The following is a 12,066-nucleotide window of genomic DNA, read 5'->3' on the forward strand; positions in this document are numbered from 1 at the left end:
TACGAACAGTTCAATTAAAGGGATTACATTTACATCTACCGACCATGATTCCCTATAATAAAGTTCACTCATGGCTCTACAGACAGCCAGATTGAAATATACAGGCCCCGTTTTTCGATTGGTCGAAACCTACAGGGAACTAAGAATCAAAGTACTGAGAGTACTGAAAGACGGGTTCTTGAAAGTTTGAATTTATAATTGACCTTGATTTTCTCGAATATGATTCCAAAAATTATGAATTTTAATTAGTTGTTTCAATCTACGTTAAATTGGCTTTTTGCAATTGTCTGATACTTTGTCTAAATTTTACTCAATCCCAGCCTTCATAATTGTAGAAAATTGACACAACGGTATTTTATGTAAAATAAGATCCCCCCAATTTTTTTTTAAATTACTACTAACTGGGAAAATCAAAACAACTATATCAAGGTAGATAATTTAAATCATTAGATTTATTCAATTTTGTGATCCAAGAGATAATCCACAAGTCGGACGGTATGCATTATACAAGGTTTATGAAAACCCCAAAAACTCTCAAACTGCTGAATTAATTAACAAAGTTAATAATTTTATACTGATAACAAACACAGGCACCTGACGTTAGAAATATTTCTTTTTACAATAAGATTCCAAGTACTCTAACAATAAAAAGGTTTGTTACTGTCGCCATTTTGATTTTTTAGACCGATTTATCTGACACGATTTTCTTGCAGCAATTCATGCAAAATTAATAGGTAAAAATAGATCCGTTCGGCACTTACTACTTTTTTGTGTAAACTCGTGCACCACCTACACGAAGTACGATACAACCGTTCCGTTCATTAAAAATCATACTCCGAAAATCAGAGACATAAATAACAGATTGGCAGCTCCGCCATTAGTGTGTAAATGTTACGGGTCCAACCTTACTTTGAGAACTACAAGTGCAACAACAATCTTGTATAAGTCATGAAATTTGAACCTGATAGTGAACACATACTTGTATATATGTTTAAGCATGTTTTATTTATGATACATTTACAAAAGGTTTAACTCTTAATTTAGCTTTTAAATTACTTTTTTAAAACTTATTGACTTTTCACAAAGTAATGGTAATGGTAATGCATTACTTTACCCATGTAATGGTATGTAATGCATTACTTCAAGAAAAATAAGTAATGATAATGGTAATTGAATGCCCTAATCCATGAAGAAATTGTAATGCAATGCATTACTTTACAATGTAATTCACTCCAAGCCTGATTCCAACTAAGCCGGACAACATGAACATGAACATTTAACTTGGTTATACAATCGGAAAGATTGTATATATTATTTGATGTATTGGTCACCCAACATGTATAATCTATATAGATTTTGCTAACAATGCATTGTTCAAAATATTAATTAAGTTTAATTAATTAAAGAGCCAATGAACGAAAAGGCGAATTCAGACTTGTTTTTATTTTCTATGTACAAAATTCCTTTAGAGACGAACAGCAGTCATACTGCAGGTAGACAGGAAGCCAATGAAACACCTATTTCTTTGTATAATCCGTCCTACATGTAATTTCAACTTCGGCCTGCGCAAGAAGTACGGTAGTATTCAGGTGAAAGATTGTCAAAATAAAATTCACAACTTTTCAAAAATGATACATTGCGTCTAGGAACATTACATTCGATTCAACCTTAAACCTCTTCTATTGATTAATGAGCTCGAACACTAGTCTAACTGAATCGTCAACGGCGTTGTGCATTCAGTTACGTACCTCATTCCACATTTGAGCCCGAGTAGGAATATTTTAATCAATAAAACTATTTTGTTAACTTCTAAATAGAATTAAGTTTATACACAGAGGACTTAAAAAGATTTAATGCGTGTTTTTATAATATATTTACTGATATGCATGAAAATTTTCTGCACTATTGTCTTACGCGTAGACTCAATGCATGTATTCTACGCGTGCCTTCCGGTTTGAGACTTTGGCTGACAGTAAACTAATAGACGGAGTCACGTGACCCCGTATAAAATCCACGGACTGCACGAACTAATCATCATGATGTCAGACTAAAATTTCCATAGGAAACGATTTGTCTTTTTTTTTTTATCTTTTAGCTAACGCGCTAATGTACATTAACAGTAATTAAGTAAAATTAAATGCTTTCTTTGATGGTCCATGCGGTTTATGAAGGTAGCGATCATTGCAGAAAAAAATTAGAAAACCCACTAAAAACCGGATAGATAGAAAAATGATTGAGACAGATGCATTTAAATCAAAAGATGTAGGATTAAAACACAGAAAACGCTTACTTTTTTCTGTGGCAAAAAAGCTTCACAATTTCCGAACATCGTATGTGTAAACTTACATGTATCGGTACCATTTCGTTTATTTTTACAGTAGCATCACTTAGGATCTTATAAATAACGATTATTATGTTTTTTTCCTATAATGCTATAATAAAGACATTTGTTATACCCCTGTAAAACAGTTACTATATAACTCTATACGAAAAAAAAGTCCAGCATTTTGACTGTTGGACTGGAACTGTTGGATTGGAACTGTCAAAATAGACTGTTAAAAAAGATTGTTGACCGGTGACGTCACATTCCGCGAAAACGTGTTATTGATTAGAAGGGCTATAACAAAACAGTTGTTGACTGTGTCTCGGTCAACAGTTGATCTGTCGGACCGGCTCGCAAACTGTTGCCCGCGGCCTTCGGCAACAGTTTGCGATCAATACTGTTGTTAACTACTTGAACCCTTCTCCCCCCAGTTTTTTCTTCGAACAACATTGCACATGTACCTATTTTTGTGCATCTTTGCCAAGGCGATTGATTATAAAACTATGTGTATTAAATGCACTGTACTGAATGACCAACTATAAAAAATCTTTAAAGGTTGTCTATATTTAGATTTTCCGCATGTTGGTTATTGTATGTGCAGTTTATTCTGAGAAACTGATTGAATCATCATTATTATCTAACTAAAGATAGAATAAAAGGGTAAGCCCATTTATGAATGTCAAATGACACAACATTTTTTCGCGCATTTTTTTTTAAACGCTGCAAGCGCAAAGTCATTTTTCTTTTAAAAAGACAGATATACTAGATGATATTCCGCGCAAGCTCGGGAAATAATAGTTTACATATTGATTGGCTTTGTATGTTGAGGCAGATCTTTTTCTTTATACATGTATTTCATCTGTCCGAATTTTTTCTAAATTTTATTCCTCAACTTATTTTTTTTTAATTGGAATTTAAAAACAAATGGCTGTACATTAAGAGGAGCGAAACATACTTTCTTGAAACTTACTTGAAACATACTTTCAAGACACAAATCACTTACTTGATTATGATTACTTGCATCTGCTTACTAAAAATCATCTATATATGTACATATATGTATATACATGTACATACCCTTGCTACATGTATAACTTACTTGAATATATTTACTTACTTACTTGACTACACTTACTTGAATATACTTAATTGACAGTACTTACCACAATAACATACTTAAACTAACATTCATTACTTCAGCAATCTTTGACTTATACTGAGGTGACTTTTCTAAACTTCTTTAGCCTAACACAGGAGGTACCATTAACACAGTGTTCAAACATTAGTGACACAGTATTCATAATTATGTTAGTTTTGTTGATGAACATCACTTCATTTTAACCCCAATATAACAATTAAATGATTCAAGACTGTCCTTTTTTGGATTATGGTTTAGTCGCCCTTTTAATACATGTAGGTTTCGCGACCCTGTTGTTACTTTTGAATATCATCGATTTTAAACCTTTAAATATGTTCAATACTTGGTATATGTTGACTTAAACAGGCGTATACGTATCAAAACCTGCAAACAATGTCATTTTTTAGAACTTAAAGGCATTTTCTTTTATAGAGTGGGTCTGGGCTCTATATTTTTCTCATAGTTTAATAAAGGTCTAATGGAAAACAAACCGATTTCAATCAACAAAAACGTGGAGAGATGACCCACTTTACCTTAAAAATATTATTTTGTATCCCAACAATTGAACGTTTTGAAAAAATAATACAAGTCCATAAATTCGTATGCATTCAGTCTCATATTAAGATTTTGGGTCCAATGTTACTGGAGGTATATCGCACTGATATTTTCACTGTTTACTGTTTTTTTTCATATTTTCATTCAGTTTCTTATAATGCATTTATTTCAATATTTCAAATGAAGAAAAGGAGGCTTTCATAACTCTAAATTTCCTTTAATTTAGAAAACTGTGTGAAATAATGTGAAATAATGTAATAATATATTAATTAGGTTTTATTATCTGCATTCTGTTTATTTCTAAAATCAATGGTTTACAGCCAAGACACACGTATTTAGCAAATTCTTTTCATTATGGCATTGTTTATTTAATCCTCAGTCAATTTTGTGCCTTCTTACACTCATTTTTCTTTGATGTCACTAATTTCTTTGTTATCCAAGTGTGAAGCAATTTACTGTCCAAACACCATTGTCTTACATAGACTTTTATTAACTTAAGTTAAGCCCCTTTAGCAAAAAGTAGTTTCTTACACAGTGTGAATTATTATCACGCGTTAATCGTCTTTCTACATACATTTTTCAAAACATACACTATTTTTACTGAGGTCATTATTCACATGTTTCAAGAACTATTTTTTTACGACAGGCGAGTGTTGGGCGAGTTGTTGCACATCACTTTCTCGACTGCTCTCTTTCAATAAACAACTGACAGGTACTTACTGCCCACTCCTTGCCTCTTTTGGAAGGTAAATAAAATTATGTTTTGTACTTTTTATATTGCTTAAACTATTTTATTTGATTTTATTATAAGTATCTCGATCTTATTTCTATTATCAGAAAACTCAATACCTTTGGAAATAATACATTTTTATTTTTTTACCCATTAATATATCGTGTACATTAAATTGTTTGAATTTATAGGTAGCGATATTGTTTTAGAGCTTTTTCTGATCGCACGCATTTTAAAATTATTTTTTAATTTTAAATTTATTTGTAATACTTATTTCCAAAAAAGGAATGAACTCTATTACCTTTAGAGCAACTCGGCACATCTTGGCGTTTGATGTACTTTACGGAATCAGCCGAGGTTTGACGAGTGCGTGCAGAACAATAAGAACTCTTTTATGTAGGAAGATAAGCTTTTTGTTATTTGTTTGCTAATCGTTTTCAAAGTTAAGAATGAAAGATGAAAGAAATCCTTTTCTTGATAATATGTAAGTGTTTAATTTTGTTAAATATGAGTATATGAGTAAGAGTATGAAAGTTATTGATTTAACGAGGCCGGGTTTTATTTGTTCTGCCCTAGATTTTTGAATGACATTTTTACATGAATTTTTACTGATATAATAATTATTTTAAGATAAAAAAAATAAGACATTAACCACACCGTTTGTTTAGGGGGTCATCTCAAAGTTTGTTAATTTTTAAGATATTCGATTGGTAATGCATCTTGGACCAGGAGCACGAATAACCTCAATTATACAGAAGCTAGACAGTATTTATGGCAAGTGTCTGAAAAAGAGGACATTCTGTCAGAGTTTTACAGTGCTATACAGAGGAATGTGCGAGATGGAGTTGTAGACTGGAGGATATTCTGAATAAGGCCATACAGGAAAACCTCATTGGCAGTAGTCAGTTCGAGGAGATGCTAAGAACCATGTTCTTTAAGGGACTTTGACCTTCACTAAGTCTTAAAGATATATATGGACATCTATATGATAAATGCAAATCATTCGATGAACTGAGAACATCTGTGAGAAAATTGGAAAATTGAAAATCATGCGCAGACTTCAGAAAAGAAATTAGCTACAGCAAAAGCTACAACAGTGAAGGATCAGTCAGCTGACAGATTCGATAGCTTAGAAGCTAAGATTAATCAGTTAACCACTGAGGTTAGAAGTATGAAAGAAAAAGAGTATTCTTATTCTCCTATTCCCTAGCCGTATAGGGCACCAAGACAGCCATATCAGAGAGGCAGACAGGAAATAGGATACAGAGAAGGATATAGGCAATATCCCAGATTTCCTCAGCCCCAAACTACAAGAGATGTTGCTAAGGAACCTCAGAGTTCCAGGGTAAGAGAACCCCCTGCTTGTTATAGATGTGGACAGTTAGCCCATATCGCTGTGGGATGCAGAGTTTTAGTCAACCAAAGGCGCCAGGCTTTAAACTACACCACGTCAGCACCTGGGGACAAGGGGTTGGCGAGAGGATCAATGGTCCCAGCGAAAAACAACTAATTGGAAAACCAAATGAAATATCAGTGGCCATCAATGATGTACAATGTACAGCTCTTCTAGATACGGGAGCTATGTTGCAACCACTATTGAAATAAAACCACTATTGAAATAAATTATTTCAATAGTGGTTGGGAATGTATTTCATTAGAAATATCACTTTGCAACCACTACTGAAATAAAACCACTATTGAAATAAATTATTTCAATACTGGTTGGGAATGTATTTCATTTGAAGAATCACTTTACAACCACTATTGAAATACAACCACTTTTAAAATAAAATATTTAAATAGTGTTCCGGGATGTATTCCATTTTGAAAATCACTTTACAGACACTGTTGAAGTACAACTACAATTAAAATTATTTTTTCAATCGTAGCTTAGAATGAATTTCTTCTTTAATATTTCTTTAAAAATTTACATTTTTTTTCTTTAGATTTCTCTTTCTACAAACATATCATGTCCTGTGAAATTATTGCAGTGAACATCTTGTAAATTGCCAGAACTATTATTCAAACCCCCTGTATATTGATTAATTATTTATTGATAAATATATTATAAATATCACTATTAATATAAATGATTTCAATAGGGGTTGGGGGTGTACTTCACTACGACCACTTTTGAAATAAATTATTTCAATAGTGGTTAAGGATGCGATTCAATTGAACCACTATTGAAATAATTTATTTCAATAGTGGTTGGGGATACCTTTCATTTCAACCACTAATGAAATAAAGTATTTCAATAGTGGTTGATGATGCATTTCAGTTTTATGTCTATTATTATGTCTGTTTGTAACACTTTCCATTCTGCTAGGGGAGTTTCTTAAGAAAAGAAGTATGTCTTATGAGATGATGAATTCCTTTTTGATTATGATGTTCTTTGATTTACCTCTATATGGTCATGTTTCCCATACCACCTATCATCTGGATCCGAAAGTGTTATACACAGTCGGAATAATAGGCAATAAAATAACATCCTACCACTATTGAAGTATTCTATTTCAATAATGGTTGTAATGAACCACATCCTTAACCACAATTGAAATAAATAATTTCAATAGTGGTTGTAATGAAATGCATACCTTACTACTATTGAAATAATTTATTTCAATAGTGGTTATAATGAAACGCATACTCAACCACTATTGAAATAATTTATTTCATTTAATATTGGTGTTAATGAAGTACATCCCCAACCATTATTGAAATTATTTATCTTAATAGTGATATTCAATGTTACATAAATCTTTAATGATATATAAGCTATAAATTATTTTTTTTAATATGCAGGGGTTTTGAATAGAAGTTCTGGCAATTTACAATGTTGTCTTCTAGTACAAATAATTAAAATTTCCATAAAACATGATATATCTATAGAAAGAGAAAGGTAAAGCAAAAATGTGTAAACAATTCAAATCTGCGAGGATTGGTTATTTCTGCACAGCAGTGAAAATCCTAAAATAAGTACATTTATATCATAGTCTTGATTACTATTGCCGTAAATTATGCAAGTCTTTAGTACCTTAATTGTGTATTTGAAATTGTTTGTTAGATAAAAACAAATGTATATGCATGTTTATCTGCGAGAATTGGTTATTTACTTCTACACAGCAGTGAAAATTGAAACATAATTGTGTATTTGATATTATTCGTTAGATTTCTTGCATTTCAAAATAGTTTGCAAGTATGATATACAACTTCTTTCTTTCCAAATGTGTTACATAATAGTGATTACATAGTTATGATTATGAGTAATGCATTCCCATCTACGATCTACTGTGAAATAGTTTTAAATCATGAAATACATCCCCAACCTCTTTTAAAATCATTACTTCATTAGTGGTTGTATTTCAATAATGGTTGCAAAGTGATTTTTATAATGAAATACGTCCCTAACCACTATTGAAATAATTTATTTCAATAGTGGTTTTATTTCAATAGTGGTTGCAAGGTGATTTTTCTAATGAAATACATTCCCAACCACTATTGAAATAATTTATTTCAATAGTGGTTTTATTTCAATAGTGGTTGCAACAGAGCTATTTCAAATGTAGAGCTTCATTCACTGGAAGACGTTATCAATATAGAGTGTGCGGATGGTCAACTGATGCCCTATCATGGCTATGTATGTGTTGATTTAACACCATTTGGTATTCCATCTTTGAACAAATGATTATCTGTTTTTAGTTGTTCCCAAGAGCAATTATAATGCACATGTACCAGTGCTTATAGGAACAACTATCTTACAGAACCTGATGGATGTGACAAAACTGGAGTTTGGCTCAAGATTTCTGCAGGATGCAGCCATTTACACACCATGGTATTAACCATTCAGATGCATTGCATTGAGAGAGAGGGAGTTACACATACATGACTCTGTATTAGGATTAGTAAAGAGTGCTGAGACAGATAGAGTTATCATCCCTCCGAACAGTCATGTTACCATTCACGGATACTTAGATAAGAAAATTCCTTATGATCAAGTAACTGTCATGATGCAGCAATCTGAAAAATCCTGCATTCCATCTGATGTAAACATAGCAGCTACATTGCATCAATATGTGTATGAAGAGTTTCAAACAATGCCTGTCACCATCAACATTATAACAACCAGGACTATCTCAGTATCCCCAAACGGATGATTTGCGAAATACAGCCTGTTCACCCCTGCGAATGTTATTGTTATTTAAATTTTAAACCACGTTGTTTTGTTTTACCCTTTCAGTTATGCAGTAAAAACCGTGCCTCATGGTTTTAGTCTATTTCATAGAATCTATGTACGTGTAGTCAAATATAAAATGTAAAGGTTTATTGATTTTAAACTTTATGTTCAGTAATTGGTGGGAAAAATGTGTTCTATAAATGAATATAAGAATACAAAAAATAGTTTTTGTCTGCTGTTACAACAATTAACATGCTTAGTAGAGATCCCCCTAAGGATTAATTTTTGATCCGCGCCTGACCTAGTAATTGCATCAATAGTAAAACAGAATATACTATTTTATGCAGAATGTTCCTTGAAAATGGCTCGATATCTTTTTATGCAAAACAGACACGCATTATTGTTTTTTGAAAACATGGTATTGCACACCAAAAGCATAAACAATTGCTAAGATTTTATTAAGTAACCGAATGTTTATATTTTTACCCACTCTACACGTGGTTGAACACGAACGATAACTCTGTTTTGAATATCATCGTTTAGTATAAACAACCGCTAGATGGTGAAATAAGACATACATCTTAAAAGATGTTCATGTTTTAACATAAATCTAAGTAGGATATGATATGAAAAACGACCAGTACTTACGTATTTTGAGAATATTATCCGAGCACTTTTACTTCCGCTCCAAATTTCACAGGAACTAAACAAATCTCAGTAAAGTCTCGTGAACTTTCATTCGAGCACCTCTGGATTTATTACATACTTAGCAACGATAAAGAAAAAATTCCGAACACATTCGCAGGGGTGTGTTGCTATTGAGGACACAACAGTTGAGAAATCCTCTTTGTCAAGCTCAAAACAAATTGAGGATATACTGTGGTTTCATTAATATTCAAGGGTATCAATTTTCGTGGATTAAGTGAAAATCACAGTTTCAAGGATACGTAAATTCGTGGCCAATGACTCTATCAATACAAAATGTTAATAGAAATTGCATTTCAATGAATACTTAATTTCAAGGATCAACTTAACAACGAAATACACGAAAATTAGTATTCAACGAATATTGATGAAACCACAGTATCCAAAATTCAACTCCAGATGATATTGGAGAAGATGAAAAACAGGCCTGTTTGAATTTAATGTTGAATTCTTACAGGGATATATTCTCAACAGGAGCTACAGACATTGGTACAACAGACAAAGTGAAGCACATAATTGAACTCCTTGATGAGACACCTTTTAAGGAGAAGTACAGGAGAGTACCACCAGCATTGGTTGAGGAAGTCCGTACTCACATCAAGGATTTACAAGCTGCAGGCATTATCAGACCATCTCATTCTCCGTTTTCATCTAACGTAGTCTTAGTTAGAAAGCATGATGGATCCTTGCGGCTATGTATAGACTATAGGTATCTTAATTTTAGGACTATCAAAGATAATTATGCTCTGCCTAGAATAAAAGAGATTTTAGATTCTCTTTCAGGTAACACATACTTCAGTGTATTAGACATGAAATCCGACTATCATCAGATAGAAATTGCAGAGGAGCATAAAGAGATAACTGCCTTCACTGTTGGTGCACTTGGGTTTTATGAATTCCACTGCATGCGTTTCGGCCTTGCAAACGCCCCTGCAACCTATCAGCATCTTCAAGAGGCGACCTTCATCTTAAAATTTGTTTTATATATTTAGATGATTTAATCATATTTTCTAAATCTTTCATGGAACATCTTAATTGCCTTCAGCAAATTTTCCAGAGAATTAGAGATTATGGGCTTATGCGTTCTCCCAAAAAGTGTTCATTACTTATGAAGAATGTTAAATATGTAGGGATTGTGTCCGAGAATGGGATTTAGTCAAACCCTGATAAACTTGCTAAAGTTAAAAACACAGAATCCTGAAGAGGTAAGACAATTTTTAGGGTTTGCAGGATACTATAGAAAATTTATTCATGATTTCTCTAAATGTCATTTGACCATCACCACCCGTCCTAGGTTACCCAGGGGCGCCTGTAAAGTGCGAAACGAAATCGAAACGAAATTGAACGAAACCAAACCAAACCAAACTAAACAAAACCAGAAATCAAAACGAAACGGAATGTAAACAAAACTTATATCAATTTTGACTACATAAAAGTGAGAAAAAAAATCATTGAAATAAATTGTTGAACCATAGAATATAACTATCTATATGTTTCACATTGCTGCTGTCAATTTGTAAGCCGATTATCCGAAAGGACACTATATGATAAGGGCCTAAAATGGCCCCCTAAAATGAACATCATCTTTTTTCTATCATTCTTTGTTTTCTTAGTACAGATATATATAAGATGTGTTTTACATAATATTCATTTTGGTTCAAGTGCCCACAATTTAGAAATACGACATTGTAAAGACAACATTTTCCCGCCATTTCTGCATTTTTAGCGTAAAACAGATTGTTTTCAAGCAGTGTTTCCTTCCGAAAACATAGAGCGCATTCTTGAACAAATAAAATATTTTAATTAGAGATGTATCTAGCCAAGACTAATATTTGACAAAAAAAAATTTCCTTCCGCTCTATATTTCCCATTCGTAAATAGATAAGAAAATGTCAATTTTTGGCAGATTTTGATTGAATTATAGAAATGGCGTCACTTCTGACGTCATTTACTGCCAGTGAGTGCAAATAAATCAAATAAATAGATGAAAAATATATTTTATATCAACTCTTCTAAAAAATAAGTAAACATTTTATTGTACCCGAAACACTTAAAAAATGGCGAATTATGGGGGCCAAATTTAACTCTTATCATATATAGTTCTTTGCAAAAATTATATAATTATGTAAATAAGTGATGTACATCCCTATACCTTTTAATGTTTCTAATTTGTTTCATTAAATGATATTCAGACGTTTAGAGAGAGAGAGAGAGAAAGAGAGAGAGAATGTCTTAAAACTTATTAGCGACATCACATAGCAAAGTATATACGCAAGTACTATAACAATTTATTAAAAAGTTTGTCGCGGTAGCCATTTTGATTTTTTTTTAGACCGTCTTACCTGTCATGATTTTCTTGCAGCGATTCATATTAAATTAATAGGTAAAAAATAAATTCGTTCGCCACTTACTACATTTTTGTGTAAACTCGTGCATCA

General features: G+C 32.3%; 2 protein-coding genes across 4 annotated transcripts in view; both read right to left on the bottom strand.

Annotated features, from left to right (window-relative positions):
* The window catches only part of LOC105320971 (cyclic GMP-AMP synthase-like receptor), a 160,893-nt gene that overhangs the window by 93,983 nt on the left and 54,844 nt on the right, over positions 1–12,066 (bottom strand). The gene's annotated exons all lie outside the window — the stretch shown is intronic.
* LOC105338984 (uncharacterized) overlaps positions 1–12,066 on the bottom strand; it is a 90,473-nt gene that overhangs the window by 75,218 nt on the left and 3,189 nt on the right. The gene's annotated exons all lie outside the window — the stretch shown is intronic.

Source organism: Magallana gigas, chromosome 10 (assembly GCF_963853765.1).
Source record: "Magallana gigas chromosome 10, xbMagGiga1.1, whole genome shotgun sequence".
NCBI lineage: Eukaryota > Metazoa > Mollusca > Bivalvia > Ostreida > Ostreidae > Magallana > Magallana gigas.